Raw genomic sequence first — 16,792 nt, 5'->3', positions numbered from 1 at the left:
TAAAAGTATTACCTTATTAAAACAGTGTGTGAGGACTCTCTGAACACATGTGCATGCACAAGCCTTGAGAGCAGTGTTTCATTAGTCCCAGCTGGGAGTGCAGATTAAAGAAAAATGCCAGAAACCATACCTACAGTCTGACATATCTATGATATGTTGCAATGCCTGATATGTTCTGTGGGAAAGGAGATCTATATGCTATACTCAGTTTCACTGAAGTGCTTGGTAGAAAGCATTCCTGACTCACAACAGTGTCTGTTCACTGGACTGGCCAGAGGGGAGTCATACCTAATAAACTGCCATAAAATACACATACACACACCACTTTGGATCATTGATTTCACTGCTAAAGGATGTTACTGTGTATTACAGCTTTAAGTTTTCAACTTTGTCATATTTTCTAAACTCTGATCTCTTCAATTTACTTTCAGTTATGTGACATTCCCCTTTAGCAGAGCGAAAGCATGCATTAGCTAAACAATGTGGTTTGGATTTAGCGTTCCCATGCATCATTGTGAAAATGTTTGTCTCAGCAATAGTGTCATTATTGTTACTGGGAACAGCTGCTCTACTATGTCTTCTGATTGAGGAGAGCAGAGTATCTCCCTTCCCATACCACCTCACAAGCAGGGAATCTAAAGCAGGACCTTTGAGTAGAAGTAGTTCATGAGCACACAGTGTTCTGTACCTGGCTTCCTCGTACCACAAAGGAAGCAGAAAGTGCAGGAGCACAGCAAAGAACAGCAGCAAAATAAATATTGCCAATATTTAGAAATATAAATAAATATAGAAATGAAGTTTGGCTCCCTCCTCTGGCAGTTCTTCTGGATCTGAACTGGGGACTAACCTGAGGCAGAAATCCTCCTCACTCAGGTGCAGCTTTCTGGCAGCTCAGCTCCATTAGACATGACATCCTTTGAGCGAGAATTGGAGCAGGGAGTTTGCTGCTGATCAAGTGGATGTTTAATATCTCCCTTGAGTTTCTGAAGTGGAAAGATGTAACTCTCAGCATTCTTGCCAGCGCTCCCAGCCCCACTGAAGTCAGTTTCCACATCCAGATCTACAAGAGCGCTGGAGTCCCGCTGGGTTTGCTGGGAGCATCCCAGCGGCAATGCTGTGGTCTGCCGGCCTGTGCAGCTCGGCTCAGGCCAGCTGGACATTTTTAAGGAAAGCTTACAAAACATATTTGTGTGATTACACAAAACAGCAGGCTTTAACTCACCTTTCAGAACAGGACCTTCAGAGGTAATTAAGTTTTATTTTAAGATGGATTGAATCTGGTTTCCAGGATATTAGACCTTTTGAAATGTCTTTGGATGGGAAGCCACGTTTTCAGTCAGCAGGCATTTCTGCAAGTCCAGCCTTTAGTAACATTTTAGCTACATGAAGACCACAGCTTTTGGATGTATTTTATCTTTTGAAAGGATCTTAGATTCCCAACTTTGTCCTGAAAATTAAGTACTGTAAACACTACATTTGTATCAAACAAACATAAGTAAGGTAATCACACAGTCAATACGCTTTTGTGTAGGATATCCTTAACATGCAATCATAAAACCATAGAATGGATTGGATTGCAAGGGATCTTAGAGATAATCTAGCTCCAGCCCTGCATAGGCATGGACATCTCCCATAGACCAAGCTGGTCAAAGACCCATCCAGCCTGGCCTTGAATGCTTCCAGGTGTGGGGTATCAAACTGTGATAAAAGAGTTTGAACAAGCATGGTAAAGCACCAGGGTTTTAGACAACTTTACCTTGAATATTTTATTTAAATTTCTTTTTGGCTTTAAAGTAGCTATTGCAATCAACCACAAATGCTGAAGTTCCAGTAAACTTGATGGGTGAGAAGAGATGGGGTTTCCTAGGTGAAAAAATACACACAAAAAGCAGACACAATGCCAAATAATTTCACATCCCCCTACAGAAATAGCATAAAACCAAGTTTTACCCATTTCTGCTTAGACAGTTATATTCTGTACAGTCTGCTTACCATCAGAGATATCGTGGTTTCTGCATAATTACTTTATCCCAGTCGAATTAAATCAAGCAAAAAAAAAAATCCTTCATCTAAAAGATAGACAAACAGAATGCAGAGTAATGGCTAACAGCTGTGTAGGTAAGAGTACAGAGGCAAGCACAGGGAATCCAGCCCTCAGCCTGACAGGAGGAGAGGTACGTATGGTACAGATCTGAGAGCCTCAGGCGTGAACAAAATGGCTTATTTGTTATGGTAAAATTCCCAAACAGGCTACTCAGTGGTATTTGTCAACCTCGTATTTTCTCCAGGAAAATTGTCTCGCAGCTGTGTTCGAGGCAGAAATTAAGATTGCTGGGCAGCATTCCAGCTTTTGACTCTCTTCACCATTTTTCCTCAAAGGACACAGAGGGGACAGCTCCTGGTCTAACAAGACTCCAGCATGCACCTGCTTTACTTCAACAGACACCAGGAGGATTTAACCACAGTATGGAAAAGCTGCTCCCTAATTTTCCTTAGCAAAAGGGAAGGCACAAGCAAAAAAGGCCACCAGCATCAGAACAGTCCCTGGGAGGAACATGGGAGCTGACTTTTCATCAGTCACAAATGTGCAGGAAACGTACATAAAACAAGGAATAAACAGCATCCCAAGAAAAAACCATCCAGGTAGAAAGCGCGTTGTCATCCATTACACATGCCTGTAGAGGGAGGCAATCAGAGGATGCAAAACATGGCAACAAAGGCGTTGCTGCTGACCATGGAATATCATCACCCTACATGTTATATCCCAGACGTGTCCACAGATAGGGAAAAGAAATTCATTACCTACAGTTTTTCTCCTCAAATCCTCCATGTCTTCTGGTTTTATTGTGCTTTACATTATGAAGTAACCTCTGGCAAAGAAGATGGAGCAGCAAAACACAAGTGATGATATGTCTAATCTCTTCATCATGTCAAAGAACCACTTCATTGTCCCACAATGGCCCTGCACCAGTACATTGTAACATATGTGGAAATGAAAAAATAGCTCTTTTTTCAGATTTGGTCTCACAGAAATTAGGCAGAAGCATAACTCTATCTTTTCCCACTGGAGGAGGATCTGGAGCCACAATCTAGAGCAGCCAAGACAAAAGAGAGCCAAGGGACCTCCCAACAACTCCTCAATATGCATTTACAGCCTCATGCTGTTTCTCTGGCAGAAACAGCCTGGGAAGGAGGGCAGTGGTCCTATCCTCAGGTCACTCTGAAGAATGAATTCCACCTAGCCAGGAGGGCATGTCATTGAGGGCATGACATTTACAGCTCTCAGCGGACTCAGGGCTAACACATTCATAAACAGCTCAGCTCAGCTGCAGTCACTGGGGGGCAACAGGGGAGGCATTTCAGCTGCAGTGCAAAAGAATAGCTTGTTTTGTTCTGATGTGCAAGTATCATCACTACTGTGGGAGAAATGAAGGGGGCCAGCCAGTTCCTCAAGCCCCTGTGTTGCGCACAGTAAATCGATCAACCAACCAATGCATCAAGTTCACCATCAAGTTCTGTGCATGCCTGGGAAACCCTTGCAGAGTTCAGTTTGACGAACATGTAGTCACACGTTCCTCAAACTGAACTCTGCAAGGGTTTCCCAGGCATGCACAGAGCTCTGACTGTGGCAAAGTGTCAAATGTATTACTCTAAGGAGATCTTTGTTTTGGAAACTTGCTTCTCAGCTACAGCTTGCTTCCTCTTTAACAATTTTAAAGCCAAGAAGTTTTCTTTAGTTGTTGCTTTTGTTTTTATTTTCTATTGCTTGCTCAGCTGGGGAAGATAACAGTTTCAGATTTAGGTCACCCATGGAAAAACGTGTTTGGTGATCTCATCTTGATCCCCAGTGGGTAACCATGCAGATCACAAAGAGCAGGAGAAAAATCTAGCCCCGCTAGACAGATCTGGAAGATCTGGGGGAGAGGGGGAAGCACGTCTGCATTTTTCTTTAATAAAATTGGAATATCTACATGTTTGCTACAGTCCAACACTAAGGTGTATTTAGGCCCATGCAAATTCCAGCCAACATTGCTTGGCCACCATCCTTGCTTTTGTAGGAGCTGGCATTGACCTTTTTTCTTCAAAGGGTCAGAACCACTCATATGTGTTATGAAACATAACAACACTTCATCCGTATACAGCAACTCTCATTGCTGCAGTTTCCAAGTGCGGCCAGGTACTGAATAACTTTTACATTTGGACCAAATTTACAGTGTTTTGTCCATGCTTATTTCATGAGAAAAAAATGGTACAAAAAAAACATATAAATGAGAAACATTATTAAAAAATTATGAGCTGCCACTGCCTTCTTGCAAGCTTAGCAGATTGTTTGTTTCTTTCCCTTCATTAGGTTGTTACTCCATTCTTTTTAACCTAATAACAACATTTTTGTTCAAGAGAGGAAAAAACCCAACAACCATATTTGAGAATCAATAATTACATACAAGGCAACTCTCAACAAAAATATCATGGCAATTATTTTTTACATCTTCCCCAAACCACTTTTTTAAGATATGTCAGGCAAGCCACACATCCTCCACTTTAACATTATTGATGTACAAGCTCGGTAAATAACTTATCACTTTTCTGCTGTGGTCATGTCACGTCCGTATGGGATTTCCTTGGATCTCGTAGAGCAAGAGGTTGAACACACCACCCTTCTCCTTTAAGGAGTTCACAGCATTTGTCATTCTGGTCTTGAGAGTTACGTGCTGCAAGAGCAGTAATTTTATGAGTAAGATGGAAAACCTAAACCCTAAATGCTTCTGGTCATGAGCACACAAATTCCATGACACATCCCATTACTGGAGATTTGTTTCAGAGGATGACTGCAGAGCATTCCCTTCCCAGCGTTGGTGACAACAGCAGAACAGCAAAGTCACCTGTGGTCCCTGCTGGGGACAAGGCATTCCAAATTCATCATGAAAGTCCTCAAGCCACTGGGCAAACACTGGGGCAAGAAGGGGTGTTGTCACAGCACCCCAGAACACAATTCTTGCTCCCAGACAACCTCTCTGTATGTGTTTCACTGGAGTGAGGTACCAACTAGCCAAAAAAGCTATTTGATTCTTGTCAACCATTTATAGTATTATCCTGGTTTTATTCAGAACAGTCTAACAGCAGTTCATTTATGCTGAAAGTGACAGGGAAAAAAACTTATTCCTTCTTCCCTTTGAAAAAGCTCCAAAAGAATGTATCACCAAAGAGCTCTGAGGACTGAGAGAACCACAACCCTACCAGAAGTTTCAGGGAGCATCAGCTTTTCTCTACAGGCACCTTTCTTTGGAGTGTCCTAGTATCAGCCTTCCTTTCTCCCTTCTTGCTTCCCTCGACACCAATTTGCTTTGCATTATAAAGCATGACAGTATTTACATGAACTCTGCATATGCCTCAGCAGCCTGGGCCTGTAAAGTGAATTTTAAAGGAACTTGGGCTGTAGCTGTTGCTAGTGTGCTTTCTAGTTTTATTGCTGTGAACAGCTGAGAACTAAAAAAGCACACTAATTTATGTTCTATAATAGCTTCAGACTGGTACACACTGCAGACTACCACTCAGAAATTTAGGTTTTAGGGCCTTAGCACATTCTGTATTAATTATGCTTATGATAATAACACTGTGAGGAAACAAGTTTATGTATCATACACAAGTATACAATACACTTATTGATGTCATTACTCCTCCAGGCCACTAAAACCCAAACAATTCTCACTGTACAATTCTCATTGCAAGAAGATATTTGTTGTCCTAAAAGGTTTATACAAACTGTTTCACTTGTCACTGATGCAAGTTCAAAATTTTTATTAAATATTCACTCAGCTGCTGGTAGTTCATTCTTGAAAATTTGTTACAAAGTAGGCAAATGGGAAAATCCTAACCAAATCTCCACCAATGATGCACAGATAGATTTTTCCTCCATCCATATTGACAGAAAAAAATACTTCTGTTCTTGTTTGCTCACAGGTAGCTCCAGTTAAGTTAAAGAGATAAAACAAAAGGGGATAAAAAGAGAACTCTGTACAAGAAAAGATCTAGAATACTACAATCATTTAGGACAAAAGAAATCATGAAAATTATGAAAAATTATAATATTACAAAACAAAACTTGCCATCTGTTTTTATTACATGCGTCCAGTTTTTTTGTTGTTGGAAGTAGAATTCATAGGGCTTTGCTTTGTGAACGCCAATGCAGTAGGAGGTGCATATGCATCTTCTATTCTCTAGGATACTCAAAGTGGAAATTAAGTCACTGCATCTCCCACTCATGACCCACCACTCAAAGGACAGTCTTAATATCCCTTCCTAAAAGGATGAATTCACTCTTGCTGTCATATGAAATACAGTACCACAAATACTTCATTTATCAGGAAATTTTATATGCCTTTTGAGAGTGCCCCATATGGCAAGGATTCCTTTAGTCTGATTCTTGTTTACCCTAGCATGTTACTTCCAGTGACTTTATTGCTTATCTTGTCTGTAATATGATTTATGTTAACTCATTTCCTGTAAAAGCATACACTAATAAAATGAAAAAAAAAAAATAAAGTGAAGAAAGAGCGGGCCAGCTTTGAATTGGCATGGGAAATGTCATGAGTAACTGGATTCAAATCCTTTTAAATTACTGTTTCAGTGAACCTTTAAGGCTCCAAAGGGCATTTTTCCCTTTTTCTGCTGTTCCCATAAGATCATTTCATTGTTGCTGTTTCCATAAATTCCTGATGCAATAGATAACCTTGTGGTAGAAAGGACCTGGCTCCTTTCTTTAAAGGACACCTGCTTTTCATGCTAAAGAAAGTAAGAGCAAGTTTCATATACATCCCAAGTAATCTTCACAAACAGATGCTTAAAGAAAGAAAGAAACCATCTGATAAACAGCCAGAAACATCGCATATCATCAATTTGGTAGCATTTTTACCTTTTAATAGTTCCCTGGAACACCTCTGCACATTCTGGCTTGGGGCTGCAAACCACTGGGAATCGGCCATGGCTTGTATTTGCAAGAAGTCAAGCCAAGGAGGCAATGTTTTCCTTCAGGTGGAGGGCTCTGACGCCAGGCTCCATGACGTCCCTGGCAGAGAACAATTCCAGGTTCAACCTGAAAGACACAAAGCAGACGGCCAAAGGATTACTTAGTAAACAGGAAATGGCATACTGCACCACGTTAGCATTTGACGAGTTTATAATGTGTTAGTAAATTACTTCAAGATGGAAATCAATCTGCTTTATTTGCAAATGTAAAAAAAATGTAATTACCCAATAAAAGTGCTTATCAAGCACTGCCTTGCTTTGTGTGAGATACGTGATAAACTCTACCATGTGCATGACTTGGTCATCCTAGGCAGGATGTCGTAAGACCGACTTATCAATTTGCATGACTTTTCATGGTAAAAAAAGATTTTTAATCTGAGCTGAAATCCTCTGGAATTTCTGGATGATATCAAATAGATTAAAGTTAAGCGTTTTGGAGAAATTCATGCTTACACTTATCATTGCAATAGGGTTGGTTTTCTGCAGCAGTAGCAGCTAGAAAAATTGTCCTTTCAAAGATAGTTCACAAATCATATACAGATTCTTCCAGTATTTTCTAATAATTTTGAGGTTCTAGGCAAAGTTTCAGAAAATATGAACATACAAAATTGAAAACCATGTGTACCCCCTATTTCTGACAGTTGAGTGAAATGGAAAATAAAGATACTTTCTGCAAAATTTTAAGAGTCATTTCTATGGAATTATAGTAGGCCAGAGTCTTATAACTGAAATCAATTAACTGCTCTAATTATAAGCTTGTTTCATAGTTTCTGTTTTCAAAAAAAAACCCCGCATTAATTATTCTGACTATCATCTGGACACACCATAAGCCAGAAACTCCTGGTCAGAAACAGGCTGACACAAACCACAGACAGACAACTGGAGCATACATTTGCCCACATCCTGTTTTACCATGGTACCTTTCATCCCTGTGGTAAAAGTAACTCTTTCCATATGCTATTAATTATTGTCCTCCCTCCTGACAGACATGAGGTTGTTTTTTCAAACCAGTTATTCTGATGGTTTGTTATATGACCACCTGTCTAAGAGTAAATGAGCTGAGAAGACAATGCACTTCATACATGGCACCTACAAAGTTGAAGTTTCTTCTTCTAAACTGGGATGGATTTAAATTAATGCCCCCAAAAATAGTCTTATATGCATCAAAACACATCATACCCATCCCCAGTTATATGAAACAGACTGCGGCTATATAAATTTGGAACATCATCTTATTAGAGAGCCACATTTCAATGGACCAAGAACACAAATTTATGGAAGTAATGAACCTCTCTGAACTGCATTTTGTTTCTGAGTTAAAATGAGAAATAATTTACCTTGCAAATCAAAGTGGCTGGGTGCAAAATAAACAAAATTTTTAAATCCCCAAGAGATGTGTTTTTTTCATTCTTAACCTCATTGAATTCTACCAATTAATGAAGTACGAGGGGTGAAACTCAAAGGGAACCATAGATGCTGACAAGCTGCTGTCAGAATTGTGCCACTGTGGCTGCTTGTTGTGTAAAACACTCCAGCAAAGGAATTTCATTGTTCCTAAGTGAGTAGATTCCTGCTCATCCTCTGCCTCCTTTCCATTTCCATAGGCTAGAAAAAATTCTATATTTGCCTGCCTTAAGCTTTGTTTAGGAATATGATAGACCTAGCACAGTGAACACAGTGTGAAAACATGATTAAAGATAATAGCTACTTCCTGAATCTCATGAACTATGTACAAACCCCAAACAGTTTTTAAATAAGAGTAATGTGAATACTGTTTCATTCCAGCAATTTCTAGAGTGCATTTCTTAGCAGAGGGCAGACTTTCAGTCTTCACAACTTCACAATTTTTCTCTGTTGCATGGAAAGCAAATATTTCACATTATTGCAGAAACCTATGAAATATCCTTTGTTTTGTCAAATCAGCCACTCATAAAAATCTGAGTGATATCTCATTATATGCTTCTGTGATCTAGGTTTTGTTTGGGATTATGAAGTGTGTGTATTGCCTACATCCACTATACCCCTTGCATTATAATCAGTGAGCTTTTGCAGAGGTAAGAACACAACTAAAGGCTGTGCTGATTCACTGTGCTGTCACTGCTCATCATCAGTGACACTGCTTTCATAAAGTCTTCTGTCTGTTGGTGTAAAGAATATCTTTGCTTTGCGGGTATAGGAAACCAGCAGGCAAAAGAGTCTTTGTGAAAGACTGTTACAAGGCCAAGGCATCTTTAAAAAGAATTGGCTAAAGAAAGCCTTTACCAATACATTGCTTCTCAGGTAAACACCAAGCCAAGCTGTAGTTGCACCTGTAGGATCATAAGAATCAGGGATTGTTCAAGTCAGAAGGGATTTCAGCAGTTCTCTGGACCAGCCTCCTGCTGAAGGTGGACTCCACCATGAGCTCAAACAATTTCTCCCATCAAGTCTTAAAGACTTCCAAAGGATGAAGGCTATGCAACCACCTCAAGCAGCCTGTGCCACTACCCCACTGTCCTCATGGTGGGAAGGTATTTCCTCATATCCAATATGAACATCTCATTTCAACTTGTGCCATTTTTCCTTGTCCACCACGCCCTGCTGTGGATACCATGGCTCCATGTCCTCAGTGACCTCCAGTAGTTGTGGGGGTGAGGAGGAGGGGACACACTGTTAGGGGCCTCCAAAGCCACCTCATCTCCAGGATGAACAAGCCCCAGTTGTGCAGCCTCACAACACCAGCGGTCCAGCCCTGACCATTCCAGTTTGCCAACACTTGCAGTTCTGTTGAAAGCACATTCCACTGCCTCCTCCAAGTCATTTATGGAAATGTTAAACATTTCTACTGATAGACCCTGCAGTACTCCCCGTGTTAGGCCTCCAGGCAGTGCATGTCCCATTAATCAGCACCCTCTAAGGCAAACCACCCCACCGGGTATTTCACCATCTGGTTGTTCGGCCTCGAGACTGGAGACATTGGATACAAGCATATGGTGCAAAACAGCGTCAAAAACCTTGCTAACCTCCACAACCACAAGCTTGCCCAAATGCCTCCAAAGGATGCTTTGCTCAGCTGCTGAGTGCCACTGCTGCTGCACACACGTGTTGATGCAACAAAGGCCTCAGTTTTGAAATGCAATTTCAAGCAAGGACATTTCATTTACCATGCTGAAAATGCCTTTTTATGGAATAATGCAGGGCACTTACATTTGGATTTTATCAAGTAGGCCTGTCTTACTTTAATAAATTTACCTCAAAAAGAGACACAGAACTGTAGCCACACTACAAAAATAGATTCAGTGTAAAGTTTTCTTTTATAGGACATGTGAGAACATTTTCTCCCAAAATATAACTCACTATAGTAGCATAATGTGTTAAAGTACTAAGGCTATTTCACCAAAGTTATGATATCCAAGTTTCAGGTTGCTTTCAAGACCACATCCATGGGACTGGATATAACATGGAATCAAGACAATCTGCCTTGTGATCTAAGTAAAAAAGTCATTTGGTAAGAAGCCAATATTCCCGAATGGCAAACTATCTTTAAATGATTCATGAAAATGTAGTTCAGACCCTGTTGCTATTAAATCCAGTGGAAGCTTTCCCACTGAAATAAATTGTTAAGGATCTAACCATAACAGATCTAATCATAACACGGAGGTTTCCTTAGACAACCTGCAGTACAAGAGAACTTTTCTTCAAATAGATTTATTCCATATTTTATGTAAATTTCAGATTATTAAAAGGACTTAAAAGTGGGTGGGAGGGAAGCATAATCCTAATTCAAACAGATGACAAGGATTAAGGTGCATGAGAACACAAGCAACACTGTGTGATTGGATTTATTCACAGACTTTCCTTCCTTTCCTTCATCTGTTTTAGGCTGTTTCTCTCCTCTTTTTCTTTTTGCATTGAGAATGTTTACCCATTGACTCGCCACAGGCCATCCTGCTCAGGACAGCCCTAGGTTTTATTTGGGCTTCTTGTAAACCACTGTTTTACTGCCCTGACTGACCACTGCATCTTGTATAAATAGTTCTCAGGAGGATGTTTTGGGGGTTGCTTAATACTTGTGGTGGTTTTTTGTCTGAGTATGGTCAGAAGTTTGAGCAATTGAGAGGACAGGCTCATCAGCTAAAGGGAATTTCTCAGGTTGGAGGATGTTAAAATTACTTACCTGTGTTATGAACATTGGCAATTATTAGAGTTATTCTGTTCTAGTCTCCACTATTCATGCATTTTCTGAGACTAGAAAGTTCTTTTGTTTTTTTTTTAATACATTTTATTTTTCTGGGAAAATGGAATATTCATTCTAGTATTGAACAAGCCACACTGCTATGATGACCTGTAGCTGCTACTACATTATAAATCCAGTTTATTTTTTTTATATTAGCTTTCTTACTATCTGTCATCTTTAAGGTTACCCCTGTGACGTTTGTGAACAAACTCACAACGTCACAGGAAATTGCTTTAATTTAAATACAAATTCTTTTTTTCCTTGCCTTAAAAGTCATAAAAAAGTTTTCTACAATACTTGTCAGAGGCCCACCATTTTTCTTTTCTACAGGACATTTAGTGAAAACAAACTATGAAAAAGCTTATCCAAAAATTACATGCCAATATGGATCTCACTGTGTAACAGAATAGTACATATGTACCACAAAAATGTTAAGCATGTGCAGATGACTAAATTCAGTAGTTTTGCAAGTAAGCTGTGTGAAAAATAAAGGTTTTTTTAGCATGTTCATAGAATACCATAGAGATCAATAAAGAGAAACAGAAAAGCCTATAAGACCTCCTTACACTGGAAAAGAGCACCACTTTAATTAAATTTAAAATTGATTTGCTCCACTCAGTGCTAGCCCATGAAATAGACACATTTAAGCTGATTTGAAGTTAAATTACACCTATGAAATCTCTGTGTGCTTTGATGTAAGTGCATGCATGCTCCTGATGTACTTTTGTTTAATTAGCTCTATTGAAAATCACTCTTCAGTGGAACTTTGCACAGCAGACCAGGCCTATGACTCCTTGCTGTCTCTATTTTAGTTGAACACTAAACTAAGTGAGAAATCCTTATGGTTGATTCAGGAGCCAGAAGTTTTGCAGGGTTCAGACTCCCTTCAGAATATCTACAAATATTTACATTGACTGTAAGACAACAAGCTTCCCAGCATCCCCTGATCCTGGCTCCCTCAATATCCTTAAATCAGGGAACATTTAGCTATTCAGTCTAAAGGCCTTTTGGTAGAACAGCACTTACTGTGAAATGTGTTGTTTGGGTTAGCTGAATGTCTCCCTGTCACTTGTTTCCCAGAGAGGATTTGAAAGTTATATATGTTTAGCAACTACTGTACACTAAAGAAAAATGGATTTCCACAAGGTCTCATAATCTGCTGGTAAATTGTCTCTCTCTAATGCTTGAAAAATTGCAGAACAAAAAAGAAACAAAGGTCAGAGATAAAAAGGTCTCTGTGTTTTGGAAAAGAGATGGATTGGGACAAAGAAGATGAGGGGTGGGAAAGATGGGGAAAATGTTGAATGTTTGGAGATTTTCTTCCAAGAGTTTGCTTTTCTATTCCATTACCTTTTTTTTCCTTCATTCTTATGAAGTTTTTCCCACCAGCACCATCAGTATAAAATACTGCTAAGTTAGAAGAACAGCAGCTTCTACCCACTTTGTATAGGTGCAATTGTTTATGCAGGGGCATTTAGTTACAAATAAATTAATTAGGATGTGTATGTGACCTTGGGATAAACAGGTAAATGATCATGGAAGTGGATCCACATGCTTGAACTATACAAACAGCAACTTAATCACTACAGCCTCAACTCACCACCTGCAAAGCCATAGGTAAAAATATAAAAGTCATAGTTCTTAACTAAGTTTTCACACTACAAGTCCAAAAACAAATTTTAAAATGTAATTAGCAGCCTTCATTAGCGATGTCAGTATTAGGGGAATACAGGCATCTAAATATTCAGAGCTATTGACAGTGCCTGGTCACTGCTTCCACCCAAACCTGAAGGCATCTAAACTTAGTTGGTGTTTATGTCCAGAACTGGTCATTTCTCCATGTGATTAGTAGCAGCTGTGGAAATGTCTCATTACCAACAAGCAGCTGTCTGGCATACATCTGGTCTCACCAGCTCTGCAAGTCCAACAGAAGGTGCTGCACTGTGGCCACTGAAGAGTGGAATCCAGCAGACATGACCTCTAAAAGCCCACTTTTGGTAGAAACATCAGAGAATCCAAAATGGGTTCTCACCTCAGCTGTGGGGATGATGAGCCCTCACCTGGGATCTCCAAGACATGGAGGGTGATGCAGCACCCAGGCTCTCAGCAGGCCAAGAGCGAACACCCTCCTGCCAAGGCTGCTCAGCTGAATGGTCAGGAGAGAAGGAGCCCTGCAAGTAATGCAGAGCCAGCTCAAGAGAGAACATATATGCATGTGTGTAAGTGTCCACAGACAGAAGGATCCAATGTCAGATCAGCTATCTCCATGTTTAATGGGCTAACCCCAGAACACATTGCTGATTATTATTGTATTGAAAATGGCAATGATTTGGCTATCCTTGTATTTTCCAAGTTATTATCTAAGCCTGTGCTAATCTTTTCCAAAATCAAAAGGGTTAAGCTTGTGTTAAATCCATCGGCCCCGGCATCATAACCAACCAGAGGCAAAGAAAGTCATTTCTCAAAATGACACCAGTACAAGCTATCTAAATTCAAAGAAATATTTCAACAAACTTCCATAGGAATGGAGGAGAGAAGTGAGAGAAGCAAGTAAATTGAGCACTGAAATAAATGCCTTGTGAACTTCCTTATAACCAACAAACAGGAAAATACATCTTCTCTGGATGGAGCATTGCAGAGCAATTTCCAAGGGAAATTCACAGAGTACTAAGCTGGCTTTTGCTGTTTGAATGCAAAGACATGATGAGTTTCTTGCAAATTTATGCCAAAAAACCTAATCCAAACTGGAAAGAAGAGAGGAAATCTCCTATGAGACAGTTTTTATAAAAGCTTCATTCAGGGCCTCCACCCTCATGTACTGCACCAGCCACCTTAGTTTTTCCACTCTCCCTGGTCCAAGAGAGCACCGACTAGTATATTAAAAATTCTGGCTTTAAAATGTTTGGGAATGGACAGTGATAGCTGTATATGTTTTAGTAATCAGGCACAGATTATCGACTGGTGTTCTAGTCAAAATTGGTATCAAGATTTAGGTTTTAATAGATTACAAAACAAGTAAACTAAAGTAACACAGATGGAAAAAAATATAACAAATATTTCAAATTTCTCAATCCCTCCCAGAATCAGACACTTTGTAGTGGAAAACTGTAGTCAGGTTATTAAAACACAACATTAGTTACCTAGAGATACAGATTACACCCTGTTCCCAGTCCAGCAAATATAGGGGTTTGACATTTTTAACCAGAATTTCAAGCAAAAGCACTTCTCCTTCCAGCTGTACAATCAACTTCCTTGGGAAAGGCATTTAACGCCTCAAACTTCAGCATTCCCTTTTCTAAAATAACTATATCCCTCTTATAGCTCTTTCACATTAGGAACTGTAAATAATTTTTCATAAAAATAATTTGAGCTACAAATTTCTACAAACTTTCATCATTAAAAAAAAATCCCTCTGCTTTTTGCATACATTCATGTGCAGCATATGTTTTTTCCTCAGTTATGACTTGCAACAAGGACCCTCCACTACAAGTGCAGAATGTGTTAAAAATAGTACCCTGGATGCTGGTATTACTTTCTGCTCTTCCAGCAAATAAGTGGCTGTCTCTGCACCTGGCAATTTATTTATAGTGAAATGTGGTCAATATATGCACCTACAATTCTGGGAACAGAATTTTTGTATGTATGACTTGCTTTCTTTTTCTCCTTCCTTGTTTCTCCCCAGCACCAGGATTCAGCTTCCTCAGGCTTTTTCTGTCTAACGAGGCTTTTGTGTCCCATTCACCTGCTGTCAGAACTCCATGTATTGAATGGCAGCAGCTGATAAAACTATGCTCAACTCTTTATAGCTTTTCATAAAACTACTCCATTCTATGTCTTTTTATTTGTGCCTTACTTCTGCTGTTGCTCTGTGCATACACAGCATACTGAATAAAAACCTGCTTCGCAGTTGTGCAAAATAGCATTTAACACCTTCACAAAACTGATATTTCTAAAACGGTATTTAATTTCTCAAACATGCTGAAATTCAATGAAGTATTTTGTGCCATCTGTTTCTTCTTTTTTAATAAATAAGTCTTTTCATCATGGCAACCATTATGACAACCTACCAATATTTATGAGGACATAGCAACACTCACAGGAACAGAAAAAGTGACATATGAGCAGCAAAGAGACTCTGTTTCAGCTTAAGGTGAACTTGGAAGGAATCCCTGGTGCCAGAATGAAGATGATGTCCTTACACGCAACTCAGGAATGCTGAGGTGTAACTATTACGTCAATGGACGTCTGTATTCCCACATCCAGCAAAGACCCCCAGGGGATTCCAGCCTGCCTCGAACCAGACCCACCGTTTCTTGAAGGAGTTCAAACGGTTGTTCAGTGACATCTTCATGAGATCAGCCGCACAGCTGGCTTTCTGGTGAGGCTGGCTGGCTTTAAGTGGAAACTGTCAGTATCTGCCAAATGGTGGCCAGACACCAGAACAGACTTTCCAATTAGTGGAATACCCCATTTGATGGCTGGATGTGATTTTCCTGTGTGTGTGTGTGTATGTGCATGCTCCACCTGCGTGCTGCCACATCTGAAGGCTGCGGTGAAGCCCTTGCAGGGAGCCTGTCGTCCCAGGTGAACCAAAAGGGAGTCAGGCAGTCTCCTCCTCACTGGGCCAGCAGAAGCCGTTTCAAATTTCCCACAGCTGAAAATCACTGTGTGCAGGTTTTACGTAAGGGCCTGCTGGAGCCGGAGCGGCTCCCTTACTGCCCACCAGTGAGCTGTGAAACACAGGTTATTAGTTCCAGATGCTGCTTCAGTGCCTTTCCTTCTGCAGAAAGTGTGCAGAAGTCACTTCTTTTGGTTTCTCAGGACTGCCCAGAAATAGAAAACACCACCAAAAGTCACTGTGGATTTGTTATCCCTCTCTCAACATCAGGCAGAAAGTCTTGTCCATGAGCCAAAAGGGATCTGTGTTACACTCACTGTGGACCTTACAGCTGATTCACAATGGACCTCACAGCAAGAGCCAGAGCCTCATATTAAGTACCAATTCATTGTCACTGCATGTCTAATACATGCAGCAGGTATGCCAGCTCCATGACAGTCCCACTGACACTCTAACAGGAACCTTATTTTGGACAGAAAAGAGAAGTGCCTTGTGACAGAAACCAGAGGAACACTCAGCTGCTTCAAAATTCCCTGCACTATGTCTTAATGCCTCCAAACTTTCACCCTGAGGTTTTAAAGCACTGCCTCAAACCTTTCAAACTTCTTACAGGTTTGTTTCTCTCAAAAATCTCTCTACAGAAAAGTCATTTTTCTTATAACTTCTTAATTATAATAGAGGCAAATACTGTAGATGTGTCTTTTTGCCAATTTATGGTACAACATTCTCTTGTAAATTCAAACCATTTTCTTCCTACCACACTGTGATCATAATCAATACATAACTTTGGTAGAATTCACCATTTACATTCTGCATATTTGGAGGTAGAAAGGAATCCAGCTTTAACTGTTCATGAGAAAAAATGGTCCAATAGAGAAGCTGAGCCTGCAGTTTTCAGATGTATCAGAAAATATAACTTCTTAAAGCCTGAA

At 40.0% G+C, this 16,792-nt stretch overlaps 1 pseudogene; it reads right to left on the bottom strand.

The window, feature by feature from the left end:
- Positions 1-16,792, bottom strand: part of LOC121340310 — a 75,678-nt pseudogene that overhangs the window by 8,927 nt on the left and 49,959 nt on the right.

This window comes from Onychostruthus taczanowskii, unplaced genomic scaffold (genome assembly GCF_017590055.1).
Source record: "Onychostruthus taczanowskii isolate IOZ18803 unplaced genomic scaffold, ASM1759005v1 scaffold4, whole genome shotgun sequence".
Taxonomy (NCBI): Eukaryota; Metazoa; Chordata; class Aves; order Passeriformes; family Passeridae; genus Onychostruthus; species Onychostruthus taczanowskii.
Note: the sequence above shows the minus strand (reverse complement) of the source record. Positions and strands in the feature narration are given on the sequence as shown.